The sequence below is a fragment of the Rhincodon typus genome, chromosome 2 (assembly GCF_021869965.1).
Source record: "Rhincodon typus isolate 14 chromosome 2, sRhiTyp1.1, whole genome shotgun sequence".
Classification (NCBI taxonomy): Eukaryota; Metazoa; Chordata; class Chondrichthyes; order Orectolobiformes; family Rhincodontidae; genus Rhincodon; species Rhincodon typus.
Window position 1 is genome coordinate 49,243,874 of NC_063333.1, and position 20,615 is coordinate 49,264,488.

At 40.2% G+C, this 20,615-nt stretch overlaps 1 pseudogene; it reads right to left on the reverse strand.

Annotated features, from left to right (window-relative positions):
- LOC125485394 overlaps positions 1-20,615 on the reverse strand; it is a 34,673-nt pseudogene extending 14,058 nt beyond the window's left edge.

The window sequence follows — 20,615 nt, forward strand, 5'->3', positions numbered from 1 at the left end:
GTGAACTGTAGCATAGTGGGTGAGGGTCAGGGCACTTGCATGCTTGCTATGATTGACAGATATTAAATCTGGCATGTCAATAACAACTTTTACCAATTTTTATAAATGAACCATAGAAAGCATTCTATCTGGATACATCAAGGCTTGGTATGGCAAATGCTCTTTCCAGGACTGTCCAGAGAGTTGTTAACATAAGCCAGTCCATCACTCTAGCCAACTTTCCATCCAGTGACTCCATTTATATTTCTCTTGCCTCAGGAAGGCAGCCAACATAATTAAAGATCCCTCCCACCCCAGTTATAATCTCTTTCAACCTCTTCCATTGGGCAGAAGATACAAAAGTTTAAAAACACCTACCAACAGATAAAAATATAACTTCTTCACTGCTGTTATTAGACTTTTAAACGGACCTCTCAAATTTTAAATTTAATGTTGATCTCTCTCTCTTTGTGCACCTTCTCTGCAGCCATAACATTTTATGATTCACTCTGTTCTATTACCCTAATGCACTTTGTATGGTATGATCTGCCCATACTGCACATACATCAAAATTTTTCACTGTACCTAGGTACATGACAATGATAAATCAAATCAAATAAATCATGTTTTTCTCAAGAAAATATTGATTTATATTTGCTTCTAATACACTGGACCTGTATAAACCTAATGAGTAAGTTAAGGAGGAGATTGATGCATGGGCACACCAGTTCACAAATTATATGAGCCACATTTATGATGGAAGTTGCTGCTACCATCCACTTTAAGTGTAAGAAACTACAGGACCTGCTTGATCTAATCTGGTCATAGAACACTACTTCCTGGTGTAAAAGAACAGACTCTTATTATCAACAAGATGTAGTTTGTTGCATGTTGGCAACTAGCTGCAGGTTAGATTGATATGATAAATATTGTAACAGAGATTTTAAGGAAGACAAGACGTTAGTTGTCACACCTTTGAGATCCCCATGCTGTTCTGCCCAGTGTCCATATGACACATCATGGTGGAGAGTTCTTATGGCTCTCCTCGATATTTACCCTTTCAGACACATGTTTCAAAGTGCAAACCTGCACCATGCCAGATTTTTCCACACAATCACTAAGAGACATGGAGGCCAATTTTAGTACGTTAGCGGTATATTCTCTTTCTGTGATTCTCAGTCATAAATTAAGTTTAGAAATGTTGTAATTTCCAGACAATGAAAGACCATGGGCCATTTAGTTGTCTTCTACAATCCCAGTAGCTGCATAATATTAGCAAATAAAGAAAGAAAGGCATACATTTATATTGCACCTTTCTCAGCCTCAGGATGTCCAAAAGTCTCTACAGCCAATTTTTTACTTTTGAAATGTTGTCACCAACATTCTCCTTAAGGTGCATGGCCTTACAGTTGCTGGGAGGTTCTGCAACTGCCAATCAGGCAACACAGTGGTTGCTGCACATGGCCCTCACATCTCTGCACAGTACAACAAAATGTTACTGGGAACATTGGTATTGTTACTATTGTAACATAGGAAACACAACAGGCAAACCTCTCCTCCACCGAGGCTTTCCTCATGTGTTTATAGGCATTTTGCAGATTAACAGTGATTGTTTGCCATAATTATCCAAAAAAGAAAGGTCAAAAATACACCAGTCAACAGTAAATTCCCATAATCAGCAATAAGCATTGCTAATAGGTGACAACAAGTCAAAGCTTTTCATCTTGCAATCATCAGGATTAGATCAAGAAACAGGCTTGACAAAAGGGACACCAAATCATAGAGCGTGTCAAGAGGATGGTAATTGGTTATGTCACCTTTGGGATAAAGATGCAGCAAGAACAGTTAATTGTCAATCTTCATTCTCAGATGAGGCTGGTAGATTCTGATTGTTCAATGTGTTGCTTTGGGAATGCAGCGGAGACTGGCAAACTCCATGACAGATGTGTTTTGATGAAAAAGGTGGAATATTATGCACAAATTCCTCTTGCTTACATAAAATAGGGCACCTTCATGAGGTTATCAATAAGATTGAAACAATCTCCATTTCTTCCACGCAATCTCTTTCCAATGACACCTGTGCACCTATATGCCCTCAGACAGTTGACTCTGACTGGTCAGGACATTGCCCTGAAAAGTGAACCTGTGAATGACTGTCATGTATTTGGTTGAGTTGAAACAAGTACTGTGCATGTTCTTGCTGTCACAAAGAACCTGGCCCTCCTTATTAATATATGTAACTTCTAATATACACAGGTACGTCACACTGTGGGCCCAACTGACAATTTTAAATCTGTTGTCAGCATAATTCCTCACACATTCAGGATTATGTGACAAATGTTGTTCAATTGCAGAATCCGATCTAACATTAAGTATTGGCTTACAAGATTTGCAAGTGCAGGCTGTTTGAGTATGCTCAGTAAGTTTCTTGTTGTGAACATCCAAAGGGACGTTTTGTTTGATATGATACACCAATCTCACCTATATGGCCTAAATACCAGGCCTCACGCTGCTACTGAAATTCATAAACAATACTACTCATTTGAATGATAGGCAGAATGTCATTTTAGCTTAGTGGCAACATCCCATTCGTGGTGAACATTACTTGTGTTACTGTTAAATAGCAGCAGTGTGAAAGAGTAGCATCATCTATTTGTCAAACTTTTAAGCTACCTTATCCTTCCATGATAATCTGAGATAGAATGGGCATTTTCCAGGGTGAAGAGTGACTGCCTTAGGGCCTTCAAAGAATTTGTGCGATGTACAATGAGAAATGATTTGATCATGGTAGCCAATATCTTGCAGTATGGCTTTGATGCACCTTATTTTGGCAACAAGCTTGCATGGTTAACAATCAGTTCAGAACCTATTCATAAAGTTGCTAATAATGATTTTGTGTCCATCCTGAGCTCAAATTCAGATGGAACAGAAAAATGACTCCCTTTCCTTGATGGCCCAGTAACGAAATTGGCCATGTGGTTCTCTACTACTGTTTACAACAACCTTATCTTCTGCAGTCAGTGAACACGTTGGGATTTCTACAGTTCCACATGTTATATGATTGGCCTTATTGGCAACCCCATAAATATAGTTGGATGCTTTTTGAACTAAAATTCTTCTGCTAAGGTAAAACTCTTCTGAACTGAAAACTGGATTGTCCTGCTCAGAGGAAACTGCTCTTCCTTCTGAGGTGATCTCCCAATTCTTCTGAACTGAAGTTGACGGCTAAAGTAATGGTCTTTGATCTGTTTCTGTGTTAGTTGTAAAGTCAGAAGTGTAAACATTCCATTCATTAACACCACAGGTGTCCTGCTTGACACTTGACTCCATCACATGCTTTCTGAGAAATGATGTATTTCCATCACTGTTCCAAATATCTTTCTAACCTTTGAAAAAATTACTTTCACAGAACTGACCAAAATCCATCTGACTTGATTTCCAAACTCCAAATTCCAAAAATGATAGTAGTGTACAATACATAATAGCACACAGTAGGATAATCATGAGTGATTGCTTTTTCTACCAGTTTGATGTTTCTAGTGGAAGAGAGAAAAACCGAGGGTCTAATATGGGTGTAATAGGACAGCCTTCCCATGTGATTTCCTTAGATTATTCACTGATACGTCTACTGAATACAAGTGGAGAAAAAATCCAGACCAGTATCCCTTACAATGAACTTTGGGTTAGAGTTGTTGTGAAACAGGTTCATAGCTGCATGGAAAGCTGTAATAAAGGATTCTTATTGGGGTTTGTCTTTAATTAATCAGCAGAATATTAACTCTTCTGTAACAGCATTATTCTTCATTACCATTGTATAGCTGGTATTACAGGCCTATCTGACACATTGAAACCATAAATTTTAAATAAACTTACCAATAAAAAAAATGCAGATTGTTCCTAGGGTGAATAACAATTCAGCTGTTAAAGTGAAATACTCTTTCCGAATGAAAGCTGTGAAAAGAGCAATATGTATATATTAGTCTTTGGCTGGAAGAATAGAAACTTTTACAAAATATCATTTTTGTTCAGTTGTTTTAATATTCCTTGAAATCTTGAAACCTATGATACAGCTTCCTGTATCATAGATCCTGCTTGATCTCTCTGCCAACCATACACAATCGACTGTTGCAACATTCTCAAATTCCTCTCTGTTGTGACTGGAACGAGGTTGGAAAGGTGGATCTCATTGACTATGAGTTTCCTGATTAGGGTTGTTAATCTGGGCCAATCCGGGAGCCCTGGCTGACACATATAAACAGGAGTTTCAGGGATTTTCCTCACTCTAGAGATTAGCTCTGAGCGAGCTGGTCAGAGTTCATGTACTGTGTACATGTAAATAAAGGGTGACTTGGTGAGGGGATACTGGCCTCTGGAGTTATTTCAGTGGCAATGGGAGAAAAGAGTACACTCCTGAAGAAAAGTTGTTTGCAAGAGTTGTCTTTGAGTTGGGGTAAGCATTTCTGGCATCATGGAGATAGCAAGAGCTGCAGATGGTGGAGTCAGAGTCAATACAGTGTGGAGCTAGAGGAGCACAGCAGGTCAGGCAGCATCAGAGGAGCAGGAGAGTTGAAGTTTTGGGTTTACACCCTTCATCAGGAGGTGTAAACCCAAAACATGAACCTCCCTGCTCCTCTGATCCTGCCTGACCTGCTGTGTTCCTCCAGCTCCACACTGTATTGACACTGATTTCTGGTATTGTGCTGTTATTTAGGAAGTTTGACTTGTTCAATATTGCCATTGAATAATGGGCCCAGTATGTGGAAAAAATGCAACAATTTTTTCCAAGAAAATGACATTAGGGCAGATGGAAAGCAATGAGTAACACTTCCGACTGCTGGTGGACATGCAGCATTTTCAGTTATTAGGAACCTAACCTTCTCTTAGGTGCCAGATACTAACTCCTTTCAAGAGTTGATGGATTTAGTTAAGGAATATTACAATCCCAAACTACTTCCAATTCTGAGATACAATCAGTTTTATTCAGCTGTTCGAGAATAGGGGGAGTTTGTATCAGGGATTTTGACGAGGGTAAGAGAACTGGCAGAGGCTTGTGATTTTAGGTTAATCCTGAATGAGATGCTGAGAGCCTGTCTGGTACATGGGATTAATGATGTAACCATGAAAAAGTTCCTACTGGCTGAAGTCCAACTGGACTTCAAAAGGGCACTACAACTGGCTTTGTAATTAGAAAATACAGCAAGTGGAGTATGTGAGCTCTAGGATATAGCAATGGAAGTGGACACCCTTACCTGGCTGAGCCTGGGGAACACCACTTGAGTGTAAGAGTTTACCAAACCTCACGCAGGGCATATCCTGAGCAGAGGGACCATGGGTCAGCCCACAGCAAAACTCAGAATAAAGCCGAGCCTCAGCCAAATTGCTAAAATATTCTTCAGGATCCAGGCTGGCAAGCCATCGTAGTTGCTGCCGGCACGCAGACTCGAGACAAGACCCAACTTGGGTGAGAGAACTCATAGGCTGGTATGCAGGAGAGTGCACACCCTGGAAAGTCCACCTTCATGTAGAGTGGAATAGGTATGTTGTTTAGTAACATCCAAATCAGAATCAATCAAAATAAATTGTTACAGAGATAGTAGGAACTGCCGATGCTGGAGAAATGGTGACCTGGTTCTAATGGAGTTAGAAGCTGGCACAGCTATATCAGTGATTGCAGAACCTGTCTTTAACACGATTTGCTCTGGACTCTAACCCTTAGGTTCATGAAAGACTTCGCAGATTGAATACATACACTGGTGACTGTCACAGATTAAGGGTATGACTTTGCTTCTTGTCTCCTATGAGAAGCAGTTACCACTGATTGGAGTGACAGACTCCAGCCTAAGCCTGATGGGCAGAATTGTTTGAGAAAGATTCACCTTAATTGTCTTAACATTTTTGGATTAGAAAATGGCTGCCTGAGTGAAGTCCTAATTAAATATCCAGAAGTTTTTTCTGGAACGTATAGGGACTATCAAAGGGGCCAAGGCCACCTCACATGTTGACCAGGAAGGTTTACTCAGTGCCATTTGCCTTCTATGCAAAGGTAAAGGCAGAAGTCAGGAGGCTAGAGAGTGAAGGAATCATCAAACCAGTCCAGTTCCCAGAATGGACAGCATCGGTTGTACCAATTGTGAAGCCTGATGGGTCAGTTTGCTTTTGTAGGGATTTTAAGCAAACAGTGAATTACTTCTCGCAGTTGGATAGTTACCTAATCCCTCGCATAGAATGCTTGTATGCAAAACTGGCAGGAGCCTGTCTTTGACAAAGATGGACATGAGCCATGCGTACCTGCAATTGTGACTAGATAGAGTCCCAGAAGGATTTGTATCAACATACAGGACCACCAGGGAGGTGATGGCCTAGTGGTATTATTGCTGGACTGTTAATCCAGAGACTCCGATAACATTCTGGGGACCCAGGTTCAAATCCTGCCACGGCAGATGGTGGAATTTGAATTCAATAAATATCTGGAATTAACAATCTAATGATGACCGTGAATCCATTGTCAATTGCCAGGAAAAACCCATCTGGTTCACTAATACTCATTAGGAAAGGAAAATGCCATCCTTACCTGGTCTGGCCTACATGTGACTCCAGACCCTCAGCAATGTGGTTGACTCTGAAATGCCCTCTGGACAATTAGGGATGGGCAATAAATGCTGCCTAGCCAGCGATGCCCTCATCCTGTGAATGAATAAAGAAAAGTTTAGGGTGTCATCAGCCTGTGACCTTTTCCAGTGGATGATGGAGACCGTTTTACAAAGCCTACACCAGGTTGCCATTTATCTGAATGATGTGCTAATAATAGGGAAGACCAATAGAGAGCACTTGGAGAACTTGGACATAGTGCTTAAACGTTTCTCCCAGGCCAGCATATGGCTTAGAAGGAAACGATATATATTCCAGGCACCTTGTGTGTCCTACTTGGGCTATAGAGACGACAAGGCTGGGTTGCACCCATTGGAAGATAGTGAAGGTGACCAAAGGTGTCCCGGCTCCTATATCTGTACCAGAGCTTAGGTTTTTCCTTGTGTTGGTGAATTATTACGCAAAATTCATATGTAACAGGTTTCTATCCTGGCACCTCTCCATCTGCTTTTGGGTAAGCTATCATCATCTAAGATGTTGGCCCACTACAATCCCAAGCGAGATGTGGTGCAGACAAGCAATACCTCCATGAACAGTATCTGGGTAGCATTGCTTTGCTGGTGGCACAACAGAGAGGAACACCGGACAGCGTATGCTTCCCAGTCTGGCTGATAGCAAATACATATATGCTTATAGAGAAGGAAGGTTTGGCAGTCATTGTTGGTGTGAGAAAGTTCCACCAATACCTTTTAGGGATGAAATTTGTAATAGTAATAGACTACAACTCCCCCAGGGCAACTTAAAGAAGACAAGCCCATGCTGCCCATAGCTTCTGGTTGAACTCAGCAGTGGGCCCTTATCCCCAGTGTGTACAATTACAAGCTGGAAAACCATTTGGGAGGCCAAGCGGCAAATGCAGATGCCTTGGGCCACCTCCCATTTGCAGATACACTACCCGTTGTGCTGCCCCTGGAAGAGTCTGTTCTAGTTTTAAACTTTCTGGACACCCTTCCAATCACCACTGACAATATCCAACTACAGACGCAAAGGTCCCATCCTGGCAAAACTAAAACTGCTGGTGGTGATGGGGGAAACAAAATAGCCATCACAACCAGAATTGAAACCTTTCTGAACCTGGCAAGACCGGCTTACTGTAAAGGACAGCATATTATAGGCAGCAAGAGTGACTGCCCTGAGTAAACGTCACTGCCAGATACTGGCTGAACTCAACCAGGGTCATCCTGCGGTTTCCAAAATGAAGCCTTAGCAAGAAGTTATGTCTGGTGGCCAGGATTGGATGCCCACTTAGCTGCATTGTTGGCACTCTGGGCACTATCCCACCAAGGACAAAAAATTTCCACCAGCAGCTCCACCACACTTGTGGGATAGCAGGGTAAACCCTGGACTCAGTTACATGTCAACTATTGAGATCCTTTCATGGGCTGAATGTCCTTGGTCATTGTGGATGACCATTCAAAGTGGTTGGACGCGCACAGAGTATATTCGTCAAACTTGGATGATGATTGAAAAGCTGCGAGCATTGTTTGCAATATACGGTTTCCGGGAGTGTTGGTCACAGACAATGGGATGTCATTTACCAGAAAGGATTGAGTAATTCCTAAAGTCAAATGGCATTTGGCATGTTCGGATTGCTCCATACTGTCCATCATCTAATGGTCTGGCTGAAAGAGCAGTCCAAACATTGAAAGCAGCCTTAAAGAAACAGCCTACAGCTTCACTTGGTACCAAACTGTCCTGGTCGCTGTTTGATTGAAGGACCACTGCGCAGGCAGCTACAGGAATAGCTCCAGAACAGTTGTTGGGGAGAAGACTCTGTAACCAAATATTCCTGGGTCTGGGAGGGTGAAATGGCACCAAGAACACTAATACCAGCCACCTTCTTCCTCTTAGTGAGATAAACCGTGTATTTCGGGGACAAAGTTTTGGTGTCAACCATGGAAACAGCCCTACATGGGTATGAGGCAAGGTCGATGTGGGGTCAGGTCTGGTGACATACAAAATTCGGACCATCAGAACAGTTGGAAAGGCAGGCACAAACTGTGGGATCTCACCCTCCATCAAGCATCAAAGAAACCTTAGAGTTCAAGGTGGATGCAGCCAATATCACAGCTTCTACCATTACCACCTGAAAGAGATAGACGTAAATGTAAATAAAGGGTGACTTGACAGGATATTGGTATTTTGTTCTTCTTTATTGCCTACTTCAGCGGCCCCATACTCATCTGATCATAGCTAGAGTTTATCCAGCTATGGCTTCTCTTCTCTACCTCCATCATGACCTCAAACCCCTTGGCAACATTATTCACAAATGTGGGGTCCAGCTGATGACACTCCACCTCATTTGTTTCTCACATCTTTAACTGCTCTATCTCCTCTGTCATGCTATCACCAGACTGAGTTTTATCCAGTCATGGGTGAGGAATAATATTCTGCCATTAAACATTGGGGAAAACCAAAATTATTTTTCTTTTGTTTTTACAGTCACAGATTCCATTCTCTTGCAAACAGTTTCATCCCTCTTCTTGACCACTGCCTCAGCTGAAATCAAACTGTATCTTTGACCCTATACCCTTTAAATACCATCAAAACCTTCTTCCATTTCTCTGTCTTTTACTTCAGATTGCCTGGAATCTATTATCTGTGTTTCATCTTTCTCCTTTCATATTTCAAGATTCAATTCTTCAAAAATTGGACACCTGTATTCTGCCCTATGACATGTCCCCTTAACCTGCAGTAGTACTGCAAATATTTTGTTCATGACTCATGTATATTAGTATGTATGTTTAGTTTTAGAATTAAAGTTTAACAGTAGAAAATGGGTAAATACAATTGAAGCGTCTTGAAGTCTACTGTACTTAAAGGTGTGGTCATATTGCCTTAAGAGAATAAGACCATAAGACGTAAAAGCTGAAGTAGGCCATTCGGCCCATCAAGGCTGCTCTACTATTCAATGAGATTATGGCTGATTTGATAACCTGAACTCCACTTTCATGCCTTTTCTCTATAACTCTTCATTTCCTTTACTGATTAAAAAAGTCCCCCTTAGCCTTGAATATACCTTATGAACCAGACTTCCATAGATTCACACCCGACTGACAGAAGAAATTCGTCTTCATTTCTGTCTTAAATGTGAAACCCTTACTCTGAGGTTATGCCCATTGGTGCTAGACACTCTCAAGGGGTAACAACCTTTCTGCATATACCAACTCATGCCCCATAAGAATCTTGTGTCTCAATGAGGTCACTTCTCATTCTTAACTCCAATGAGTACAGGCCCAACCTACTCAACCTCTCCTCATAATCTCTCCTCCAGTATCAGCCTAGTGAAACATCTCTGGACTGCTGCCATTGCCAGATAAGGAGCCCAAATCTGTTCACAGCTTTCCAGCTGTGGTCTGACTAGAGCCTCGTGTGGTTGTAGCAAAACCTCACTGCTGTTATATACTCCATTCCAGTGGAAATAAAGACCAACATTCTATCTGCTTTCACCATTACCCTCAGATGCTAGCTTTTCGGGACTCATGCACAAGGACCCACAAATCCCTCTGTGTTACTTAAGAAGATAGAACATAAGAACTAGGAGCAGGAGTAAGCAATTCAACCTCTCAGGCCTATTCTGCCATTTAATGCAATTGTGGATGATCCTATTTTGGTTTCACCTCCACTTTCCTGCCCCCTCCCAATAACCGTCTAACACATTACTAATTAAAAATCTATCCAACTCCTCAAATTTATTCAGTGTCTCAGTGTCCACCACACTCTAGGGTAGTGAATTCCACAGATTCATAACCCTTTGAGAGAAGTAATTCCTCCTCATCTCATCTCTGTTTTAAAACTGCCACCCTTTAGCCTAAAACTACGATGTCTCATTCTAGATTGCCCCACAAGGAAAAACATTTTGCTGTGTATCTACATTTGTCAATTTCTTTTAACATCTAATGTACCTATATGTGGATTTCCCCTCATCCTTCTGAACTGTAGTAAGTATAGGCTTAAACTTCTCAACATCTCCTCAAAAGACAAGCCTTTCACCTCTGGAATTAATCTTTACTGGACTGCCTCTAATACATCCTTCTTCAACTGAGACCAAAACTGTACACAGTACTCCTGATGATGCCATCTCACCAACGCCTTGTACAGTTGCAACAGTCCTTCCCTAGTTTTATGCTCAATTCCTTTAGCAATAATTGCCAAAATGCCATTTGCCTTCCTTCATAGAATCATAGAATCCCTACAGTGTAGAAGCAGGCCATTCGGCCCTTATTGCCTGCTATATCTACATACTTGTTTTCTGCAACTTATATGGACATACAAACAAGGAACAAGAGTGGGCCACACGGCCCTTTGAGCCTGCTCTGCCATTTGATAAGTCATGGCTAATCTAACTTTGACTACAACTCTACATTCCTGCATATCCCAGATAATCTTTTAGCCCTTTGGAATCAACAATCCATTTTCCGCTGGCTTAAAAAATATGTAAAGATGCTGCATCCACTACCAAGGAATTACAAAGACTCCAGCATCTGAGAGAAAAATGTTTCCTCGTTTCTCTTTCATGCACTAGGGCATCCAATTTCTTCTGCACAGAAACATTTTGAAGTTTCTCTCCATTAAGATAATAACTTGCCTTTTTATTCTTCCAATCAAAATGGATAATCTCTCATTTATGCATATTGAAATCCATTTGCCACATTTTGGACCATTCTTCTAACTCACGGCAACTTACTTTCTCTCTTATTTTTAGTGTCTTCTGAAAATTTGGCTGTAGTATGTTCTACCTCTGCACCCAAATCATTAACCTAAATGTAAATAGGTGGGATTTGAGGACCGAACCCTGTGGCACCCAATAGTTACAGATTGCCAACCAGAAAAGGACCCACTTATCCCATCTCTCTGTTTTCTGTTGGTTTAGCCAATCCTCTCCAAGTTAATATATTACCCCTAATCCCATGTGATCTTAACTTGTGTATTAACCTTTTGTATAGCACCTTCTGAAATGCCTTCTGGATGTCAGGGTATATTACATCTAAAGGATCCCCATTATCCATGTCGTTTGTTACATCTTCGAAAAAATCTAGCACATTGGTCAAACACAACATACCTTCATGAAATCACTTTCACTCTGATGGATTGTACTGTGGTGTAGCTTTCTGCAATCTTTCTCTAACCAAATATTATTCAGTAACTCTAGTCTTCGTGCCAAAATGCACATCTTCACATACTCCAATATTATATTCATCTGCCAAGATTTTACCTGGTTCTTAATCTATCCATATCTCTCTGCTGAACATTGATATTATTCTCATCGTCTGCCCTGCCACATATTTTTGTGTCATCCGCAAACTTGGCAATTCAATATCCTCAGCCAAGTCATTACTGTACATTGTAATTAATTGTGGCCCCAGCATTGATCCTTGTGGCACACTGCCAGTTCCAGGTTGCCATCCTGAAAACGACCCACTTCTCCCAAGCCTGGTAAATTTGATGGACATGATCTCCCTTTCGTACAGATTCTGCTTGATCTTATGTATTTTTGATGGTCTGTTATTCCTTCCATTTTAATAGTTACCATTTTTTTTGTCTCCTTCCTTTTCCAAATGAAGATGTTTCATTGACTGTTCCAGAATCTGAAGATCCTTGGAAGATTACTATTGGTGCATCCACTCTCTGTAGTTACTTCCTTTTTAATACCCAAGTATGTATCCCATCAGGGGTCTTATTAATAGTTCCCCTGGCACTTTTTCTCTCATGATAATTAATGTATTTATTTCCTGTCCTTCTATTTAGTGAATTTTTTTGTGTCTGTTAGCATCTTCTATTATGAAGACTGATGCAAAATATTTATTCAACTCCTCTGCCATTTCCCGATTCCCTATTATTATGTCCCCAGTCTTGTTCTTTAAGGGGCCTATGTTCACTATGTCTTCTCTCTTCCTTTTTTAAATATTCAAAGAAGGTCTTGCTGGCCATCTTGATATTTCTTGCAGTGTAGCCTCAAAGTTTATCTTCTCTGTCATTTTTTTTGGTTGTCTTTAGTTGGTTTTTAAAATATTCCCAATCATCTTTACCACATTGTATGCATTTTCTTTCAATCTGATGCTGTCATTAACTTCCCTGGTTAACCGTGGTTGGCTTATCCCTTTCCTAGAATTCTTCTTCCTCACTGAGATATTTTTGCTGTGAGCCATAAACAGTCTGCCCATTCTTAAACATCTGCCCATTGTTCCTCAACAATCTTTTCTGCTAATCTCCCTTCCTAGTTCAATCCAGCCAGCTCTGCCCTCATTCCTTAGTAATTACTCCTATTTAATCTGAGTACAGCTGTTCCTGACCTAAGTTCCTTTGCCTCAAACTGAATGTTAAATTCTACCATACTATGATCACTGTTTATTAGAGGATCTGTTACTCTAACATCATAGAAGTTCAGAAAATAATGAGAGGCATAGATAGAGTTAATGGTAGTTGTCTTTTCCCTAAAATGGGGAATTTCAAGACTAGAGGGCACATTTTTTTGAGGTGAGAGGAGAGATTTAAAAAAGACAGAAGAGGAACAGGGTGGTTTGCATGTGGAATGAACTTCCTGAGGAAGTGATGAATGTGGGTCCAATTACAACATTTAAAAGACATTTGGATAGATACACAAACAGGAAAGGTTTGAAGGGATATGAGCCAGGATCAGGCAGATGGGATTAGTTTAGTTTGGCATTATGTTTGGCATGGACTGGATGGACCGAAGGGCACGGAAACAGACCCTATGTCTCTATCACCTAGATCTGTCACTTGGCAATGACCTATCACTTTTTCTGCCAAGTGGAATTTTTGTATCTGTGTGCTCTTTGTGAGGTTCCCACAATACACAGCCCAATCATTTATGCTCACTTTATTCAAGTTCACATACAATTTTTTGGCATTTCAATTTGACTCTGAAATTCTGCTACTTATTTTCTCACTTTTGGTTCTTTCATGCATTGTATTCTTTAGGAAAAAACATCAAGCCAGATTAAAAGAAGGATGTGGTCTACCCAGAATTGTTGTAACTGAGATCACAACAAAGGGGTGATCAAGTTCAGGATTGTAACAATGGCTATTGGTTTCCCATTGCTTCAGTTCATATCATTTAGTTTAAACCCTCCATGCTCCTCCTCCCATCTCTGCAACGTTCTCAAACTCTACAATCTTCACAAACTCCTTGTTTTGTTGACTTTATCTACCTATTTTTCATGCTTAACCGCACCACTGGTAATTGGACATTTACCTATATAGGTCAACCAACCTGTAGTCATTTACCTAAACCATATGATTTCCAACTCTCTCTCACATTCTTTAACATCTCTTAAAGGCATTTCTCTGACCAAGCTTTTGATCATCCTTCTTTAAATATTTCTTTTGCTCATTGCATTTTTTTTTTCTTTATTATATTCCTGCAATGCATAACTAAGACCACCTACTCCCATTTCTGTTACATTGCCAGCTTTAATCCAGACTGTGCTCATCTGCTGCTGAAATCCTCGTTCACCTCTTTGTAAACCTTAGGAGGAGATTATCACTGGGATGACCATGTGGACAGGCTTTACCTTTGAACCAAAGAAGTCCTCAATTCCTTGCAGGTAAAATTTGAGTTGGAATGGATTTAAGGCCTGGACAAGGGGATTAATCATTGAGAAAATGAGACCAGTTTAAGTTCACCCTCAAGTATGATTATGAAATAATAAGACAGCCAAACAATGGAAGGCAAGACCTGATATTATTTGAATTCTGATAAAAGATCATTGACTTGTTCCTCCGCTGATGCAGAGTATTTCCAGCAATATCCTACTTTTTCTATTATTACTTCTGACTTCTTTTCTAAATGGTCAGGCCAGTCATTATTACTAAGTATAGTGAAGTCCAATCCGGTGGGACTTGTGGGTGCAGAGGTTAAATTGTACCTGGAGAATGGCGATAGGGGGAACGTTGCAAATGACTGGCAGGCATTAGAAAATGTCCAGAACAGAGCTAAGGGGGATTTTAACATCTGATTAAAATCACCATACCTTCTGCAGTATCTGTTCTGTATTAATATAATCAAGCTAATTTTTTATCAAAGTTATTTTCAAATTTATTTCCAGTTTCATTATAAAGATATTCACATCAACAGATCAATAAATATAATTTGACTGCAAGTTTCCCAAGGAATAATTACCAGAAAATGTTGCAGCTTGAACAAAATCTGAACGTTTATTGTCTAAATTTGTTATTCTGATGACTATGTTCACACCATTGCACTTGGTAATGTTACTGATATTTTAATTGTTTAGAATGAAATCAATTCTGTAGATTCTGCAAATGGCTAGCATTCTGGCTCTGTGTGCACATTGATGCAATCCTTGGGGAGTATGCTTCTTCTACTTGCTTAATTGTAATATCATGGTATAGTTGAGCCATTATTATCAAGCCTCAGATGGGAAGGACTCTACAAGGAGACAGCATACTGTCTTCCTTATCCACGAGGAGAAAGACTTACCTCTCCTTATGACTTTCTCTGAGAAGTTCTTTGCTGTTTCATTGGCAAATTCATTTTGTTATTCCGGAGGTGCATCAACTAAGGATTGTGGAGAAGCCCTTGTGGAGCCTTGATATGGTTCATTTGCAGGGTGGCCCCCCAGTAATGAGTAATCCTGAGGTGGATACCTTGGAGAAGGGTATTCCTGAGAAAGGTAGCCTGGTGGGTAATCCTGCTGATGACTGGCTTGAGAGTGTCCCAGTTGTGACCCTAAGTGAATGTGTTGGAGAATAAGGGTACTCACCATGTCTCTGTGTACCATGTCTTGCCATATTCACACGTGGCATCTTCTCTATTTCTGACAGCTGTAGTTTTTCTTTCTGTCTAGATTGAGAACCATCTGTGTTAATGTTTGCATCAGTATATTTCTGAAAAGATTTTTTTTTTAATTCTTGAAGGAGAACTAAAACAGTAACTATTATAGATTATCAAATGCTTCATTTTACTTCAATTCAGATATTTTCCAAAAGTGATTTTTAACACATTATGAATGTCTGTACTTACTGTGGATTTGTTACTGAACATTTGTTCAAGCAAAAGTACGGCTAACTGCATTCAGGAAATAACTTGTGCCAGGTATAGACCAACGCCTTTCGTTTTCAATAGCTCTTTGTCTATCTGTTGTTTCAAAGTCACACTTTCAGTTCAAAAGATTTCCAGTATCTCCGTAACCTTTGATATGAGGTTATTTATTGACAGGTGAGGTAAAAAAATTAGATGATTTCCTCTTTTCCCAGTTTGATTTCTCACCTCTCGTAATTCTCAATTTTGCTACTCAATTTCACAAACATGGATCTTCGAAGGTGCCTCTCAAATTACCCATTATTGTGTGAATTTTTTGAGGGAAGGTCCTGTGGTATTATCTCTAGCTTATTAATGCAGAAACCCAGGAAACATTTGGGAGTCCTGGGCTTGAATCCTGCCATGACAGATGGTTGATTTTGAATTTGGTAAAAATCTGGAATTAAGAGTCTAATGATAACCATTGTTGATTGGTGAACTAAATGGGCTTTTCCTGACAATGTTCTTTAGGGCAGAAAACTGCTGTCCTTACCTAGTCTGGTCTCTACGTGACTCCAGACCACCAATGTGGATGACTCTTAGCTGCCCTTTGGGTAATTAGGCTTGGCCAGTGACACCCACTTCCCATGGATGAATAAAAAAACCCAAAGAATAAAATTTGGTGGCTATCCACCTGCAGAAGGCATCAGTGCCAATCTTAAGTCCTGTCCTCACGTGATCAACAAATAAATGCACTTCCTACATGGAGGTGATCAAGAATCAAGGAGCTTTAAGCATAAGAGGTGTTTCAGTTGCTCAGGTAGATTAACTGAAGTAGCAATAGCTGCTTCTTTATTGATTAAGTGCAGTGTTAGTACTATGTTGACTCCTGAAGGCCAGATCATGTGCAGATAGAGACAACCTCAGGATAAATTTGCATGTATGATTCACAAAAATTGACAAATAGGAAAAGCAAAGAAGAAACAGAACTTCGTGTGAGGCAACCCTCTGGTTTTGAAGCTTTGGTAATGAACTAAGCAGTAATTACTCTCAAGGGCTTCACAGGACTACAGTCTGATTCATTGGAAAGAACCACCAGTGTTCCCTTACCTTGTGATCTTCTTTTATTAGCTCAAAAATAAATTAAACCATTTATTATTTTAACACACAATGAAAATTGTTCTTGCAGGTGCCTTTATCATCTGGCCTGTGAATAGCGTTAAAATGAATTTTTTGACTAGCTTTCTTATCTGATCCATGACTTACCATTTATAGCTAATTTTCCGGGAAAGAAGACAAGTTCAACTTCTGTATTTTTGTATTTAGCTCACCCTAAGGGAAATGGTTATCTAGTGCTTCTTAACATTTATTGTTAATGCATTTATCACTGTTTAATTTCATTCTCAATCAGGTATTTCTTTTAACGTCTGAAGAATGTGTTTCCAAATCAGTTTCTCTTTATTTCCACACATTGAGTAATATCAGATAACACTGTTCTGATGCCCATTGTCATGTCATTTGACTTTTATTCATGGTACTAAAAAACAAAGACACTGGTCTTTATCTGTCATACATACTCTGTGTTTTTAAAGTTGTAGTTAACACAACATGGTGTACTTGTTACTTTAATTCCTTATTTCCTTTATTACACTTGTCCTTTTGTGGCAAATATGGAGTAGACCCATGAATTACACACAGAAGGGAGAACACAAGAATAATTTGGAGATGCCCAGTGCAGTATGAATAACTTTCTATTTATTATGACTATATTACAAAAAATACCCTTGTATTTTAACACTTTAGAGCATAGTGGTTCTAACATCATTCTGACATGGTGGATCATGACATTTAATACACAACATAAAATTAATGAGTGGTGAAATCAGATTAATCAAAAAAGCTGGGTTTATTTCCCAACAGCTTCTTCCTGCCCTGGAATATTTTTTTCATCACGTTCTCAGTGTAAAATAAAATATACAAAAGGGTCTCAGTAATTTGCATTGTTCTTCGTAGATCTTTTACTGTAGTTAAAATTTAACTGTTTTATACTAAAGGCTCTGTACCTTAACCTATGTCAACACTGATTCATAGTAAGGTCCCATGAATTGTACCCTGGATTGACCAGAATTCTAGAGAGGTTAATTTTAAGAGAGTTTGTTTCTACTACAGGCATTCATATAGGAACTGATGAATGTGCTATGTTTAAATCTCTTATTGGCCTCACAATCCATTCCCCTGTCTCTGCCATTTGTGCAACTGGGCAATTCTGGCTTTTGCTTTTTGGGACCCATATTCTGGAATTCTCTCCTTAAACTGCTCTCCCACTTCCTCCTTTTTTAAAGACCCTCCTAAAAATCAGATTCACCAGAATAATCTCAGAATTTAAAGGGTTATACTTTGAGGGCATTAAAATTGTATTCCTTGTGTTTAGAAAATTCAAAGTGATTTAATATTTATAGCAATCAATTGATCAAATGGAACAGCATTTGTATCTTATTGCTGCGTTTCCTTTACCAAATTGAGCAGGCAGGTGCAATGATGATCCTTAGAATCATATAATCCCTGCAGTGCAGAAGCAGCCCATTGAATCCACACCAACCCTCCAAAGAGCATCCCACCCAGACCCACACCATCCTTGCACTTCCCATGGCTAAGCCACCTAGCCAGCACATCCCTGAACACTGTGGGTAATTTAGCACAGCCAATCCACCTAACCTGCCCATCTTTAGACTGGGGGAGGAAACTGGAGCACCTGGAGCAAACCCACTCGGATGCAGCAAGAACATGCAAACTCCACACAGGCAGTTGGCCTGAGGCTGGAGTCGAACCTGGGTCTCTGGTGCTGTGAGGCAACAGTACTGATCACCAAGCCACCATCCTACCCTATTTGTGTTTTATTTTTACATATTTATACGATGTGGTTGTTGCTGGCCCAATATTTTCTGTCCATCTGTAATTCCCCTGAAGAAGGAGATGGTGAGGTGCAAGAAGAACTACTGCAGACCTTGGTGGTGTTAGGAAGGGAGTTGCAGGATTTTGGTACAGCTATATAGGAGGAACGGTGAACGTCTTGGAAGTGAACTTGCAGGTGGTGGTGTTCTTGATGACAGATGTTTTAAATTTGTAAGATTCTGTCTAAGCAGCCTTGGTAATTTTCTACGCTTCATCCTGTTGAAAGTACACACTATTGCTGGTATGTGTCGAGAGTGAAATAGCATGTACTGGATGGGTTGTCAATCAAGTGGAATGCTCCCGCCTAGATGGTGTCAAGCTGCTTGTGTATTATTGGACCTGCACCCATCCAGGCAAGTGGGAAGTATTCCATCACACTCCTGATTTGCACCTTGTAAATGGTGAACAGGCATTGGGAGTCAGGAGATGAGCAACTCTCTGCAGTATTCCTAGCCTCTGACCTGCTCTTGTAGTCACAATATTCAGTTTCTGGTCAATAGTAACAACCACGAATTTGAAAGTGGAGGATTCACTGCAGATAATGCCATGGAACATTAAGGGATGAAGTCAAGATTGTCTCTTGTTGGAGATGATCATTGCCTGATTTATGTGGTAAAAATGTTACTTGCCATTTGTCAGTCCAAACCTAGATTTTGCACATGACCTGCTGCATTTAAACATGGACTGCTTCATGTATCAGTATCTGAAGTGTCACACAAGGTACTGAACTTTGTGCATTCATCAGCGAACATCACTAATTCTGACCTTATGATGGAGGGAAGTTCATTGATAAAGCAGCTGAAGATCATTGGGCATACAACACTATCCTAAGGAACTCCTGCAGAGATGTCCTAGAGCTGAGATGATCTACCTCCAGCAACCACAACCATGTTCCTCTTATACAATGTATGACTGCAAGCAACAGACAGATTTTCCCTTCCAGCACCTCCTCAAACCCCCAACTGACCAGCCACCAATGATGCTCATCTTTATTGTAATGTCACACCCTTCCCTCACAGCGACCCTCCACAAATTTCTGTTCATTGTCTTCAAACATCCACAGATCGCAGTCACAACTCTATCTTTCTTTTGTAGAAGAATTGTCTGTCTGTTCCTGTACTGCACTCAATCAGGAATAATCCTCCAACCATCTCTGCCCAAAGCAGCTGTGAAGGAAGAGCACCGGGGATAAGTTGCTAATAGTAGTAAAGGCACTGCCTTTGTCTTTTGTTCTGGACACCCCCGCCATCTGTTCCACTCACTTTGGTTCCACTCACTTCTCTACCCCCTTCGTCAACAGCATTTAAAAACATCATTTTCTAGCCTCTTTCAATTCTGGAGCCATTAATTCTCCCTACAGATAAAGTATTAGAAACACAAGTCTGCCTGTTATTATTTCAGATCTTCTGCGTATCTCTAGTATTTTATTTTAAGATCAAAATATTGATCTTGTACTAGCCAAATAGCTCCACTAACAGGAATGTAAATGCACTGCAATTCTTTGCAAACTGAGAGACCATTACAATCTAGCCAGCATACGTTGTACTCCAAAACATTTTTTAAAAAACAGGAAAATGCAGTAAGTGCCTAAGAAACAATCTTAAAAGTGTATGTCAGATTGCCAAAAGGTCTACAAATTCGATGGAGCAGTGACTTTTTTGGGGCACTGAATCTACATCAGAAGTGCACCACATACCATTCTGCTTCAGGGCACCTATTTGAAACCAGGGGCTCCCCAGCAAATCAGTGGCTGAATTCAGGCTCTCGCTGGCCTCAATGATATTTAGTCCTGACAGAATGTAGCATGCATTTTCTAAGCTAAGTGCATACTCTTGACCAAACAGCAGCCAGAACACAAGTTTAAAAACCAGGATTAGCTTCCCATTCAGTTAAGTAGAGAAGTCCAGGATTTTTATCCTATACCAAAGAATAATGGCAGAATGAGGAGACAATGGCTTAGTAGTATTATCATTAAATTATTAATCCAGAACATTACCTGAGTTTTTGGTGATTTGGGTCCAAATCCTGCCAT